Below are 14,151 nucleotides of genomic sequence, written 5' to 3' on the forward strand. Positions count from 1 at the left end.
GCTCACACTCACACTGGCTCACACTCACTCTGGCTCACACTCACTCACACAACCCAAACCTCCTGCCCCGGCTGCACGGATCTCTGCTAAACTTCACCGTGAACGAACGCGGGATTCCGCCGTCTTTTACACAACTTTCTCAATTTACACACCCGACCCAAAATACTTTCCCAATTTACACACCCGACCCAAAACTCGCCGCTTCATCGGACTTCTCTCTCCTGCACAGTGAGAACCTGCGAGTGGGATTTAGACACGACTAGACCCTGCCTGCGTCCTTTGCTATCTATCGCCCTGGACACGAACCCTGGTCTTCACGCCCCGAGTCAACAAACAGCCCTGGGACATCCTCGCACCACATTCAACAGCAAGGACACATTTCTCACCACGGTGCAGTTGACCACAGGATTCAAAGACATCTTTGGCAGCTTCGTGAACTCACAGAGCGGTCAGGAGATGAGATACTAACTGGCCTTCTATCAAAGATACTAGAGTTCGCTCCACGGTCTTTGCCTTCTGTGATCTTTAGTCAGGAGCAGCAGCTTATAAACAGTAGCAATGGTGGACCCTCCCCTCAACACCTCAACCCCTCCCCTCAACACCTCAATTCCTCCCCTCAACACCTCAACCCCTCCCCTCAACCCCTCCCCTCAACCCCTCCCCTCAACACCTCAACCCCTCCCCTCAACACCTCAATTCCTCCCCTCAATCCCTCAACCCCTCCCTCAATCCTCAACCCTCAACCCCTCCCCTCAACCCTCAACCCCTCAATCCTCAAACCTCAACACCTCAATTCCTCCCCTCAACCCCTCCCCCTCCCCCTCCCCTCAACTCCTCCCCCTCCCCTCAACCTTAAAACCCTCAACACCTCAACACCTCAATTCCTCGCCTCAACACCTCAACCCTCAACCCAGGCGCCTGCTGAATTCTGATGCATTGCGCAGTAACCCCACTCACCGCATTTAATGCTGCAGCCGCCACACAGGGTCAAACCACAACTTCCTCCTGGGAGTGGGTAGGAAGCAATTGCGTAATTCAGGTCCTAATCGTACCCCCCTAGTCTGGTGCAGTCAAACATCAAATACGAAACACTGCAATCCAACTCTCTTTATTATACAACACCAATACTGGCCATGTGTAGGAAGGAACTGCAGATGCCGGTTTAAATCATAGATAGACACAAAACGCTGGAGTAACAGCAGGACAGGGAGCATCTCTAGAGAGAAGGGAATGGGTGACGTTTCTGGTCGAGACCCTTCTTCAGACTGGTTAGGGATAAGGGAAATGAGATATAGACGGTGATGTGGAGAGTTAAAAGAACAATGAATAAACGATATGCAAAAAAGTAAAGATGATAAATGAAACAGGCCATTGTAAGCCGTTTTGTGGGGTGAAAACGATGGCGGAGAGATAGAGAGAGAAGGAATGTCGTGACCACCTGAAGTGGGAGAAATCAATGTTCATACCACTGGCTGTAAGCTGCCCAAGCGAAATATGAGATGCTGTTCCTCCAATTTGCATTTAGCCTCACTCTGACAATGGAGGAGACCTAGGACAGAAAGGTCTGTGTAGGAATGGGAATGAGAATTAAAGTGTTTGGCAACCAGGAGATCAGGTTGGGTCACGCGGGCTGAGCGAAGGTGTTCCGCCAAATGATCGCCCAGTCTGAGTTTGGTCTCGCCGATGTACATCCCAAAATCCTGGGGTGCCGCGAGAGAGCACGCGTCACTGCCTACATCACCACGCACCATGCGCGCATCACGTGCCCGGCAGGACGTGTGCGTCGTGACACGTAAATGCTGTCACGTAAATTACGCCCAAGTGGGAAAGGCCCTTGTCCACTCTTGTCCACATCTTGAATAACTAATGCAGTAGATGAGGTTGGAGGAGGTGCAAGTGAACCTCTGCCTAAACTAAAAGGATTGTCGGGGTCCCTGGACAGATTCGAGGGAGGACGTATAGGGTCAGGTGTTGCATCTGAGCTACTCTAGCTTTTTGTGTCTATCTTCCTCCTGGGAATTCCTGATATTGTTGGGTATAGAGGAATATTTGCAGTGGGACATTCCTGTTGTTCTCTGAGGTTTGATGTGGGATAGTCGGACATCCCGTGGCCCACCTGGGATGATTTCTTTGACATTCACCCTGGGACATTCAGGATAACTCCTGAGAGGCACTGGGACTTCAGACATTCATCATCGAAGTGGGAACATCCATTCTCTGGCACATTCGCAGTGGCTAGAATGACCATCAGCTTGTCACTGAATCAGTGGAGATTTTCCCGGAATCACCTGCATGGTTGACGGACTCTGGTACCTGTTGCCCGGGTTAGAGGGTGTGAGCTACAGGGAGAGGTTGAGTAGACTGGGTCTCTATTCCTTGGAGCGCAGGAGGATGAGGGGAGATCTGATAAAGGTGTACAAAATCATGAGAGGAGTAGATCAGGTAGATGCACAGAGTCTCTTGACCAGAGTTGGTGAATCGAGGACCAGAGGACATAGGTTCAAGGTGAAGGGGAAAAGATTTAATAGGAATCTGAGGGGTACCTTTTCCACACAAAGGGTGGTGGGTGTATGGAACGAGCTGCCAGAGGAAGTAGTTAAGGCTGAGACCATCCCAATGTTTAAGAAACAGTTAGCAGGTACATGGATAGGACAGGTTTGGATGGATATGGGCCAAACGCTGGCAGGTGGGACCAGTGTAGCTGGGGCATGTTGGCCGGTGTGGGTAAGTTGGGCCAAAGGGCCTGTTTCCACGCTGTATCACTCTGTGTCTCTGTGTCTATGTGTCTGTGTCTCTGTGTCTCTGTGTCTCTGTGTCCCTGTGTCCGTGACTCTGTGACTCTGTGTCTCTGTGCCTCTGTGACTGTGCCTCTGTGTCCTTGTGTCTTTAATTCTGTGACTCTGTGTCTCTGTGACTCTGTGACTCTGTGTCTCTGTGTCTCTGTGACTGTGCCTCTGTGCCTCTGTGTCCTTGTGTCCTTGTGTCTGTGTCTCTGTGTCTCTGTGTCTCTGTGACTCTGTGACTCTGTGTCTCTGTGTCTCTGTGACTGTTACTCTGTGTCTCTGTTACTCTGTGTCTCTGTGTCTCTGTGACTCTGTGACTCTGTGTCTCTGTTACTCTGTGTCTCTGTTACTCTGTGTCTCTGTTACTCTGTGTCTCTGTGTCTCTGTGTCTCCCTGTCTCTGTGTCTCTGTGTCTCTGTGTCTCTGTGACTCTGTGACTCTGTGTCTCTGTGTCTCTGTGACTGTGTCTCTGTGTCTCTGTGTCTCTGTGTCTCTGTGTCTCTGTGACTATGTGACTATGTGTCTCTGTGTCTCTGTGTCTCTGTTACTCTGTGTCTCTGTGACTATGTCTCTGTGTCTCTGTGTCTCTGTGTCTCTGTGACTCTGTGTCTCTGTGTCTCTGTGAGCTCCTGGTCAGGTCAACTAATCGTCCATGGGCCTTATAACCAAATCGTGGGCTGCAATTTGAGTTTGTTCAATGTGGCCTCGGGGTGGAGATACGTTCAAACCATTCACCTCCCCCCCCCCTCCTCACCCTCCTCTCCCCCCACCCTCCTCTCCCCCCTCCTCCTCACCCTCCCCTCCATCCACCTCCCCCTCCCCTCCATCCACCTCCCCCTCCCCCCCACCCTGCTCCCTCTCCCCCCCCCCCCCCCCACTCCCCCCACCCTCCTCTCCCCCCTCCGCCTCACCCTCCCCTCCATCCTCCTCCTCCTCACCTCCACCCTGCTCCCTCTCCCCCTTCCACTCTCCCCACCCTCCTCTCTCTCCCCCCCCCCACCACCCGCCCTACTCCCCCCACCCTCCTCTCTCTCTCCCCCCCCCCCCCCCCCACCCCCCCCCCTCCCCCCCCCCTCCTCCTCACCTCCCCCCCGCCCCCTCTCCCCCCCCCCCTCCCCCCCCCCTCCTCTCCCCCCCCCCCCCACACTGCCCTACTCCCCCCACCCTCCTCTCTCTCTCCCCCCCCCCCCACACCGCCCTACTCCCCCTCCCTCTCTCCCCCCCCCCCCCCCACCGCCCTCCTCCCCCCCAGCCCTCCTCTGGGTCTCTCCTCACACCCCTCATCATCCAGTGTCTCGACTCCCCCCACACCCCTACTCCCCTCCTCTCTCTCTCCCTCCCCCCCCCCCAAACAACCGCCCTACTCCCCCCACCCTCCTCTCTCTCTCCCCCCCCCCCCCCCACACCGCCCTAGCTCCCCCCCCTCCTCTCTCTCTCCACCCCACCCCCCGCCTCTCTCTCTCCCCCCCCCCCCCACACCGCCCTACTCCCCCACCCTCCTCTCTCTCTTCCACCCCCCCCCCCACCCGCGCTCTCTCCGCCCCCCCCCCCCCCCCACACTGCCCTACTCCCCCCACCCTCCTCCTCTCTCCTCCACCCCCCCCCCCCACCCCCTCTCTCTCTCTCCCCCCCCCCCCCACACCTGCCCTACTCCCCCCACCCTCCTCTCTCTCTCTCCACTCCTCCCTCGAGGTAGAGATATGTTCAAACTATTTGTGGTTTGTTGGTATTTGACAAATATTTATTTAATTGTGTATCTTTCAGATTCGGATACCTGAGCGTGCCAGAGCAACAGGGAGGGTGTTGAGACAGATAAAGTGCTTATCCCTGTAAATATTTCAGCCCGATAAACAAGTCGTTAAATTCCTTCCTCACCTGCCCACTGGATTGTGATTGCAACGGGTTTAATCTGCCCAGAATCAGCCACAGCTTGTTAATGTCAACTTGCTGCCCCCACAGGGCCTGTCTGCTCACTCATCCAGAGCAGCTGGCATTAACTCTTGCCAGATAATGCTCCTGTGGGGAGCATTCACACCACAGAATGGACACATATTCTGGTATTCACTCAGCTAATCGAACATCATTGTCCTGGTGGAATAGCGGAACATATGTCCAGCGGTGTTGTGAGAAGTGAACCAACCAGAAGGAGGCCTGATCAACACTACTGCCCCTGACAACTGGACATTGACACATCCAGGAAGTGTGTACCTTCCATTTCTCTCCACAGATGCTGCCTGGCCCGCCGAGTGTTCCAATATTCTCGTTCATAAAATGTCATCAGAATTAATCCAATCGGCCCATAGAGTCCACTCCGCCATTCGGCCATGGCTGATCGATCTTTCCCTCTTAACCCCATTCTCCTGCCTTCTCCCTACAGCCCATGACTCCCGCACTGGTCAAGAACCGGTCAATCTCCGCGTAAAAAATAACCAATGACTTGGCCTCCACCGCCGTCTGTGGCAAAGAATTCCACGAATTCACCATCCTTTGACTAAAGAACCTCCTTATGATTTAGATGAAGGGATTACGTAACATTAGCAAATTTGCAGATGACACAAAGCTGGGTGGCAGTGAGAACTGTGAGGAGGATACTATGAGAATGCAGGGTGACTTCGACAGGTTGGGGGAGGGGGCAAATGCATGACAGATGCAGTTTAATGTGGATAAATGTGAGGTTATCCACTTTGGTAACAAAAACAGGAAGGCAGATTATTATCTAAATGGTGTCAAGTTGGGAAAAGGGGAATTACAATGGGATCTGGGGGTCCTTGTTCATCAGTCAATGAAAGTAAGCATGCAGGTACAGCAGGCAGTGAAGAAAGTGAATGGTATATTGACCTTCATAACAAGAGGAGTTGAGTACAGGAGCAAAGAGGTCCTTCTGCAGTTGTACAGAGCTCTAGTGAGACCACATCTGGAGTATTGTGTGCAGTTTTGGTCTCCAAATTTGAGGAAGGGCATTCTTGCTATTGAGGGAGTGCAGAGTAGGTTCACAAGATTAATTCTTGGGATGGCGGGACTGTCATTTGCTGAGACAATGGAACGGCTGGGTGTGTGTACTCTGGAATTTAGAAGGATGAGAGGGTATCTTATTGAGACATATAAGATTATTAAGGGGTTGGACACACTAGAGGCAGGAAACATGTTCCCAATGTTGGGGGAGTCCAGAACCAGGGGCCACAGTTTAAGAATAAGGGGTAAACCATTTAGAGCGGAGATGAGGAAACACATTTTCACACAGATAGTTGTGAGTGTGGAATTTTCTGCCTCAGAGGGCGGTGGAGGCCATTTTCTGGATACTTTCAAGAGAGAGCTAGATAGGGCTCTTAAAGATAGCGGAGTCAGGGGATATGGGGAGAAGGCAGGAAACGGGGTACTGATTGTGGATGATCAAGCCATGATCACATTGAATGGCGGTGCTGTCTGGAAGGGCCGAATGGCCTACTGCCTATTGTCTATTGTCTATTATCTAATATCTCATTTCTAAAGGTACATCCTTTTATTCTGAGGCTTTGCCCTCTGGTCCTGGACTCTCCCACTAGTGGAAACATCCACACTATCCAAGCCTTTCACTATTTGGTAAGTTTCAATGAGGTCCCCCTCATCCTTTTAAGTACAGGCCCAGTTCTGTCAAAAGCTAATCATTTAACCCACTCATCCCAGGGATCATTCTCGTAAACCTCATCTGGCCCCTCCCCCATGCCAGAACATCCCTCCTCAGATATGGAACCCAAAAGTGCTCTCAGAAGAAATGTTTGCTCCCCTCATTTATATTATTGGCCAGCTTACCTTCATAAGGTACCTCATTTCTCTTCTGTTCCATTTCTCTGACTCTCATATCAGGAAAGATTGAAAAGACTAGGCTTGTATTCACTGGAGTTTAGAAGGATGAGGGGATATCTTATAGAAACATATAAAATTATAAAAGGACTGGACAAGCTAGATGCAGGAAAAATGTTCCCAATGTTGGGCGAGTCCAGAACCAGGGCCACAGTCTTAGAATAAAGGGGAGGTCATTTAAGACTGAGGTGAGAACATTTGCTTTCACCCAGAGAGTTGTGAATTTGTGGAATTCCCTGCCATGGAGAGCAGTGGAGGCCAAGTCACTGGATGGATTTAAGAGAGAGTTAGATGGAGCTCTAGGGGCTAGTGGAGTCAAGGGATATAGGGAGAAGGCAGGCACGGGTTATTGATAGGGGACGATCAGCCATGATCACAATGAATGGCGGTGTTGGCTCGAAGGGCCGAATGGCCTCCTCCTGCACCTATTTTCTATGTTTCTATGTTCACATATTTATATTTCTGGCGGAAAAACTCACAAACTGGGTCGAAATATACTTGCCACCATGACTACTTCTGGAAATGGATTGGGTTAGCTTTAAGAAGAGTTGGTTTTGGCATCATGTTCGATACAGAGTTTGTGGGCTCAGATGGGACGTCATGGTCAGCATGGAAGAGTTGGGCCGAATGGCCTGTTTCAGTGCTGTAGGGCTCCATGTCTGGGCTATTAGTCAAACTCCTGCCCCTCATAAAACGTTTGGAAAATTAAATTTAAAACAAATGCTTGGTGTTTCATTCTAATTCCGGGAGTTATTAAAGTTAAAACGCGCGGCTCATTTTGTGGTGAGGTTTAAAATGAGCAAAACTAATACAGGATTACTGACAGTAAAATAGAGTGGTTAGTGGTCAGAGTCCTTCAACCCACAGAAATATCCCACAACAGAACACAGTTCCACAAGCTCACTACCAGGGCACACACACTCAGCTTGTGTGTGTGCGCGTGTGTCTTTCTATGTGTATGTGTGTGTGTCTGCGTGTGTGTGCGTCAGCGTGTGCGGCGTATGTGCGTTTGAGTGTGTATGTGTTTGTTTCTGCGTATATATGTGTGTGTGCGTGTATGTGTGTGTGTGGCTGCATGTGTGTGTGCGTGTGTGTGTGTCTTTCTGTGTGTATGTATGTGTGTGTCTGTCTGTGTGTGTGTCTGTCTGTGTGTGTGTCAGTCTGTGTCTGTGTGTCTGTCTGTGTCAGTGTGTGTGTGTGTGTGTGTGTGGCTGTATGTGTGCATGTGAGTGTCAGTCTCTGTCTGTGTGTGCCAGTCTGTGTGTCTGTCTGTGTGTGCCTGTTTGAGTGTGTCTGTCTATATGTGTTTGTGTCTGTCTGTGTCTCTATGTGTCTGTGTGTGTCTGTCTGTGTGTGTGTGTGTGTGTCTGTGTGTGTGTCAGTCTCTGTCTGTGTGTGTCAGTCTGTGTGTGTGTGTGTGTGTGTGTGTGTGTGTGTGTGTCTGTCTGTGTCTCTGTGTGTGTGTGTGTGTGTGTGTGTGTGTGTCTGTCTGTGTGTACGTGTGTGTGTGTGTGTCTGTGTGTGTCTGTGTGTACGTGTGTGTGTGTGTCTGTGTGTGTGTTGGTGTCTGTCTGTGTGTGTGTGTGTGTGTGCGTCTGTCTGTGTGTGTGTGTGTGTGTGTGTGTGTGTGTGTGTGTGTGTGTGTGTGTGTGTGTGTGTGTGTGTGTGTGTGTGTGTCTGTCTCTCTGTGTGTGTGTGTGTCTGTCTGTCTGTGTCTGTGTCAGATTATTGAGTGTGGTTGAGGGGACCGATGACCAAGGAAAGATGGGCCTACAATGCTCCATTGTTTGCTGTTGAAGGGGTGACAACAAAGGATAAAGGGATGTGAACATGGGACAATTAGGATGGGGGTGAGGTGGAGGGAGAGGGAATGCAAGGGTTAATTGAAGTTAGAGAAGTCAATGTTCATATCATATAACCATATAACCATATAACAATTACAGCACGGAAACAGGCCATCTCGGCCCTACAAGTCAGTGCCGAACAACTTTTTTCCCTTAGTCCCACCTGCCTGCACTCATACCATAACCCTCCATTCCCTTCTCATCCATATGCCTATCCAATTTATTTTTAAATGATACCAACGAACCTGCCTCCACCACTTCCACTGGAAGCTCATTCCACACCGTTACCACTCTCTGAGTAAAGAAGTTCCCCCTCATGTTACCCCTAAACTTCTGTCCCTTAATTCTGAAGTCATGTCCTCTTGTTTGAATCTTCCCTTTTCTCAAAGGGAAAAGCTGATCCACATCAACTCTGTCTATCCCTCTCATCATTTTAAAGACCTCTATCATGTCCCCCCTTAACCTTCTGCGCTCCAGAGAATAAAGACCTAACTTATCACTGGGGTTGAAAGCTGCCCAAGCGAAATATGAGGTGCTGTTCCTCCAATTTGCGCTGGGCCTCACTCTGACCATGGTGGAGGCCCAGGACAGAAAGGTCTGTGTGGGAATGGAAGGGGGAGTTGAAGGGTTTATCATCTGTAGCGTGCAGCAAGGTTCAGCTGCAAGAAACACATTGCCTGAAGCAGCATCACAGACTCCAACACGCAAACACGCTAATTACATGGAACATTGTGGAAGAATGAAGACGGCAAAACAAGACATTCCATTTCCTCTCTCCCTCTCTCTCTCTACAGGAGAGGGGAGGGGAGAGGGATAGGGATAGGGAGAGAAAAAGAGAGAGAGAGAGAGAGATCTGAAGAGAAGAGAGAAGAGAGCGAGACGAGAGAGAGGAAGGAGCGTTACTATGTCAGGAAGAGAGAGCTCTATCATCTTCTCTCTCTCATCTCTTCTCTCTCTCTCTCTCTCTCTCTCTCTCTCTCTCTCTCTCTCTCTCTCTCTCTCTCCCTCTGTCTATTTCTCTCACTCTCTCTGTCTCTCACTCTCTCTCTGTCTCTCTCACTCTCACTCTCACTCTCACTCTCTCTCTCTCTCTCTCACTCTCTCTCTCTCTCTGTCTATCTCTGTCTCTCTCTATCACTTTCACTCTCTCTGTCCCTCACTCTCTCTGTCTCTCTCTCACTCTCTTTCTGTCTCTCTTTCTCTCACTCTCTCTCTGTGTCTCTCTCTGTCTCTCTCTCCCATCTCTGTCTCTCACTCTGGAGGGGGTGGGTGTAGGTGGGCGGAGGAGAGAGATGAGGGGGTAGGGAGTGGGAAGGGAGGTGAGGGTGATGGAACAGGGAGAGGAAGGATGTGGAGGGGGGGAGGGGAGGGAGGGAGGGAGGGGATGGGGGGAGGAGGAGGAAGGGAGAGGGGGGGAGGAAGGGGGAGTCCAGTCCTCGGGGTCGACGCCTGTGACTGGAGAAGATGCGATTATCTCTGTCAAAACATTTACCCGATCTATTCCCCTCAGTGAACAGGTACTTCGGATCTGTCTTCACTAAGGAAGACATAAACAATCTCCCAGATGTACTGGACGACAGAGTATCTAAGTGGGTAGAGGAACTGAAAGAAATTTTCATTAGGCGAGAAATAGTATTGGGTAGGCTAATGGGACTGAAGATGGCGATTTGAAGGGCGAGACCCTAACAAGATGGCCTCCGTCAACCCCTCACCAAGATGGCCGCCGTCAACCAGCGCCACTGACGGTGACCCCTCACCAAGATGGTCACCGCCAACCTCTCATCAAGATGGCCACCTTCAACCCTGTAGTGGCCATTTGGCTTAATTTTGTGTGTCATAATTATGGCATTTGCCTTTACATTTTGTCTGCCTGCAATTATGTGGGTGGGATTTATTGCGTCGTCGGGTGCGTGTTGGCTGTGGAGATTCTTGCGCAGAAGCTATTGTTAGTTTAGTTCGGAGGAGCATGGCAAAGGAGGACCTTTCGACCATGAGCTTTCCTACATGAGGAGCTTTCCTACATGAGGAGTTTTCTAACGTTTCTAAGCGACATGCTGAAGTTTGACAAAGGTTAAAGTGTACGAGTCAAAGAAGAAGGTTGGATGAATATCTTACTGTTTCTTTTTCACTAATATATAAACTATTAATCAAACGACTGTTATTTATCAAAAGTGTGTTATTTATCTTTCGAGAAGCGTTGCAAGTCTGGTGGAGAGCTGACATGCGTAAAACGACATTCTCCTAACTCCATGCTTTCTCCTAAGTGGCTGGAGGGAGCAATCTCTTGAACTATATAATAATCTGCCACTGTAAACCCCTCACCAAGATGGCCTGCCGACCAATCAGCGGCGCCGACCTCACCTGCCCTCACCAAGATGGCCGCCGGCTGCCGACCTCACATGCCCTCACCAAGATGGCTGCCGTCAATCCCGCACCAAGATGGCCGCCGGCTGCCGACCTCACATGCCCTCACCAAGATGGCCGCCCGCTCGCCCCGGTCCGAGTCTCCCCATCGACCGCATGAAAATGGCGGCGGAGGCGCGGCAGTTGGTCGCGTCACTGCGGACGGAGCTGAGGTAAATAATGTTGTAAATAAACAGCGACAGCGGATTTAATGTTGTAAATAAACAGCAGCTGCAGCGGATATAATGTTGTAAATAAACAGCAGCTGCAGCGGATATAATGTTGTAAATAAACAGCAGCAGCGGATATAATGTTGTAAATAAACAGCGGCTGCAGCGGATATAATGTTGTAAATAAACAGCAGCTGCAGCGACGACAGCGGATTGAGCGGGATCTGTGGGGCCCATATGGGGGAGAAGTGAGTTGGGTCAATGACACATCATCTACAGTTACACGTGTGTGTGTGTGTGTGGTCAATATGGGGGAGCAGTGAGTTGGGTCAATGATACACCATCTACAGTTACAGTTACACGTGTGTGTGTGGGGCCCATATGGGGGAGCAGTGAGTTGGGTCAATGATACATCGTCTACAGTTACAGTTACACGTGTGTGTGTGTGTGGGGTCAATATGGGGGAGCAGTGAGTGAGGTCAATGATACATAATCTACAGTTACAGTTACAGTTACACGTGTGTGTGTGTGTGTGTGGTCAATATGGGGGAGCAGTGAGTTGGGTCAATGATACATCATCTACAGTTACAGTTACACGTGTGTGTGTGTGTGTGTGTGTGGTCAATATGGGGGAGCAGTGAGTTGGGTCAATGATACACCATCTACAGTTACAGTTACACGTGTGTGTGGGGTCCATATGGGGAGCAGTGAGGGAGGTCAATCACCACATAAAGTACCGTACACGTGTCTGTGGGGAAAACTGGAGGCAAACCCCTTTATAAATCAGCCTCCCCATTTTATTCACTGAGGTAAATAACTGAGGTTATAAATAAATCAGCAGCGGATCGAAATAAACCCGGTAAACCTGAGTTCAATCTCCACATAAACTACACGTCGGGGAATAAAACTGGGGGAAATAATATAAACTCACCGTCTGGAGCAGCGTCCTGAGAGAAAACACGTTATAAACATCCCCCTCTCTGTAAATAATCAAGAAATCATCAAATAATCAATCAATCAATCAATCAATCAATCAATCAATCAACCTTTATTGTCATCTTGCAAAGCAACAGCTGTACAATGCAAAATGAAATAAACTACACGTCTCAGGAAATAAACCCGGTATGGGATAAAACTGGGGTAAATAATGTTATAAACACACAGGGAGGCGGATTAAACCCGGTCTGGGGTAAAACGGGTAAATAATGTTATAAACCCACAAGGAGGCGGATTAAACCCGGTCTGGGGTAAAACAGGTAAATAATGTTATAAACACACAGAGGAGCTAAATAAACACGGTCTGGGGGTAAAACTGAGGTAAATAATGTTATAAACCCACAGGGGAGCGGAATAAACTGGACTGTGGATTCGTTCCCAAAACATCTGACCCTGACCCCTCGGTAAAATAATTCTAAATCTGCTGTGATGACATTACACAAGTTGGCATTTCATAAGAACCACATGAATCATAAGGCTGCCTTTTAAACCCATGTCCATAAAGGTTTGAGTCTAACGGTTGTAGCTGTGCTATTGTGGCTTTAAAAAAAAAGTTTATTCTTGAAATAAAAACCATAATTCATTATGCTAAAAGAAAACAAAATGACAGAAAGGACCATGACAAAATTAAAATTCCATTGAATTAAGTAAAAATTATAAAAGCATTACTCAAAAATTAAGAAACATAGAAACATAGAAAATAGATGCAGGAGGAGGCCATTCGGCCCTTCGAGCCAGCCTGTCATCATGGCTGATCGTTCCCTATCAATAACCCGTGCCTGCCTTATCCCCATATCCCTTGATTCCACTAGCCCCTAGAGCTCTATCTAACTCTCTCTTAAATCCATTCAGTGACTTGGCCTCCACTGCCCTCTGTGGCAGGGAATTCCATAAATTCACAACTTTCTGGGTGAAAACGTTTTTTCTCACCTCAGTCTTAAATGACCTCCCCTTTATTCCAAGACTTTGGCCCCTGGTTCTGGACTCACCCAACGTTGGGAACATTTTTCCTGCATCTAGTTTGTCCAGTCTTTTTTTATAATTTTATATGTTTCTATAAGATCCCCCCTCATTCTTCTAAACTCCAGTGAATACAAGCCCAGTCTTTTCAATCTTTCCTCATATGACAGTCCTGCCATCCCAGGGATCAATCTCGTGAACCTACGCTGCACTGCCTCAATCACAAGGATGTCCTTCCTCAAATTAGGAGACCAAAACTGTACACAATACTCCAGTTGTGGTCTCACCAAAGCCCTATACAACTGCAGAAGAAATTTGTTAAACTAAGGCCACAGGTATGAGCTAAATGGCTAAATTATGACAAAAAAACTCATCTCGTGAGCAATAGAAATTAAAAGTAAATGCCAAGGTAGTTAAGTTTGCTACAAAAGTACATACCTAAAATGTATTAATAACGTCCGAGGAACAGAATTACATCTGGCAGAGAGAGAGAGAGAGAGAGAGAGAGAGAGAGTATGGAGGGAGGGGGCTGGGAGGAGAGGGGTGAGTTGGGCTGAAGGGCCTCTTTCAAACGCTGTATCACTCTATGAATCTATGACAAAGTGCTGGAGTAACTCAGCGGGTCAGGCAGCATCTGTGGAGAAGATAGACACAAAGTGCTGGAGTAACTCAGCGGGTCAGGCAGCTTCTGTGGAGAGAAGGAATGGGTGGCATTTTGGGTCGAGACCCTTCTTTGGTTTAGTTTAGTTTAGAGATGCAGCGTGGAAACGTCTTTCGGCCCGCGGAGTCCACGCCGACCAGCGATCTCCCCGTACACTAGCACTATCCTACGCACATTAGGGACAATTTAACAATTTTGCAGAGGCCGATTAATCTACAACCCTGAAGGTCTTTGAAATGTTGGAGGAAACCGGGGCACCCGGAGTAAAAACCCACACAGGTCAAGGGTAGAATGTACAGACTTCACACAGACAGCACCCATAGTCAGGATCGAACCCGGGTCTCTGGCGGTGACGCAGCAGCTGTACCACTGCACCACTGTGCCGTGCAGAATTATATAACGGTTTTCTCCTCCATAAATGCACCCAATATGTGCTGGTAATGTCCTGTTTGCCAGCTTGTTGACCCTCTGTGTTCCCCTCTTGCAGGGTTTAG

This window comes from Amblyraja radiata, unplaced genomic scaffold (assembly GCF_010909765.2).
Source record: "Amblyraja radiata isolate CabotCenter1 unplaced genomic scaffold, sAmbRad1.1.pri scaffold_405_ctg1, whole genome shotgun sequence".
NCBI lineage: Eukaryota > Metazoa > Chordata > Chondrichthyes > Rajiformes > Rajidae > Amblyraja > Amblyraja radiata.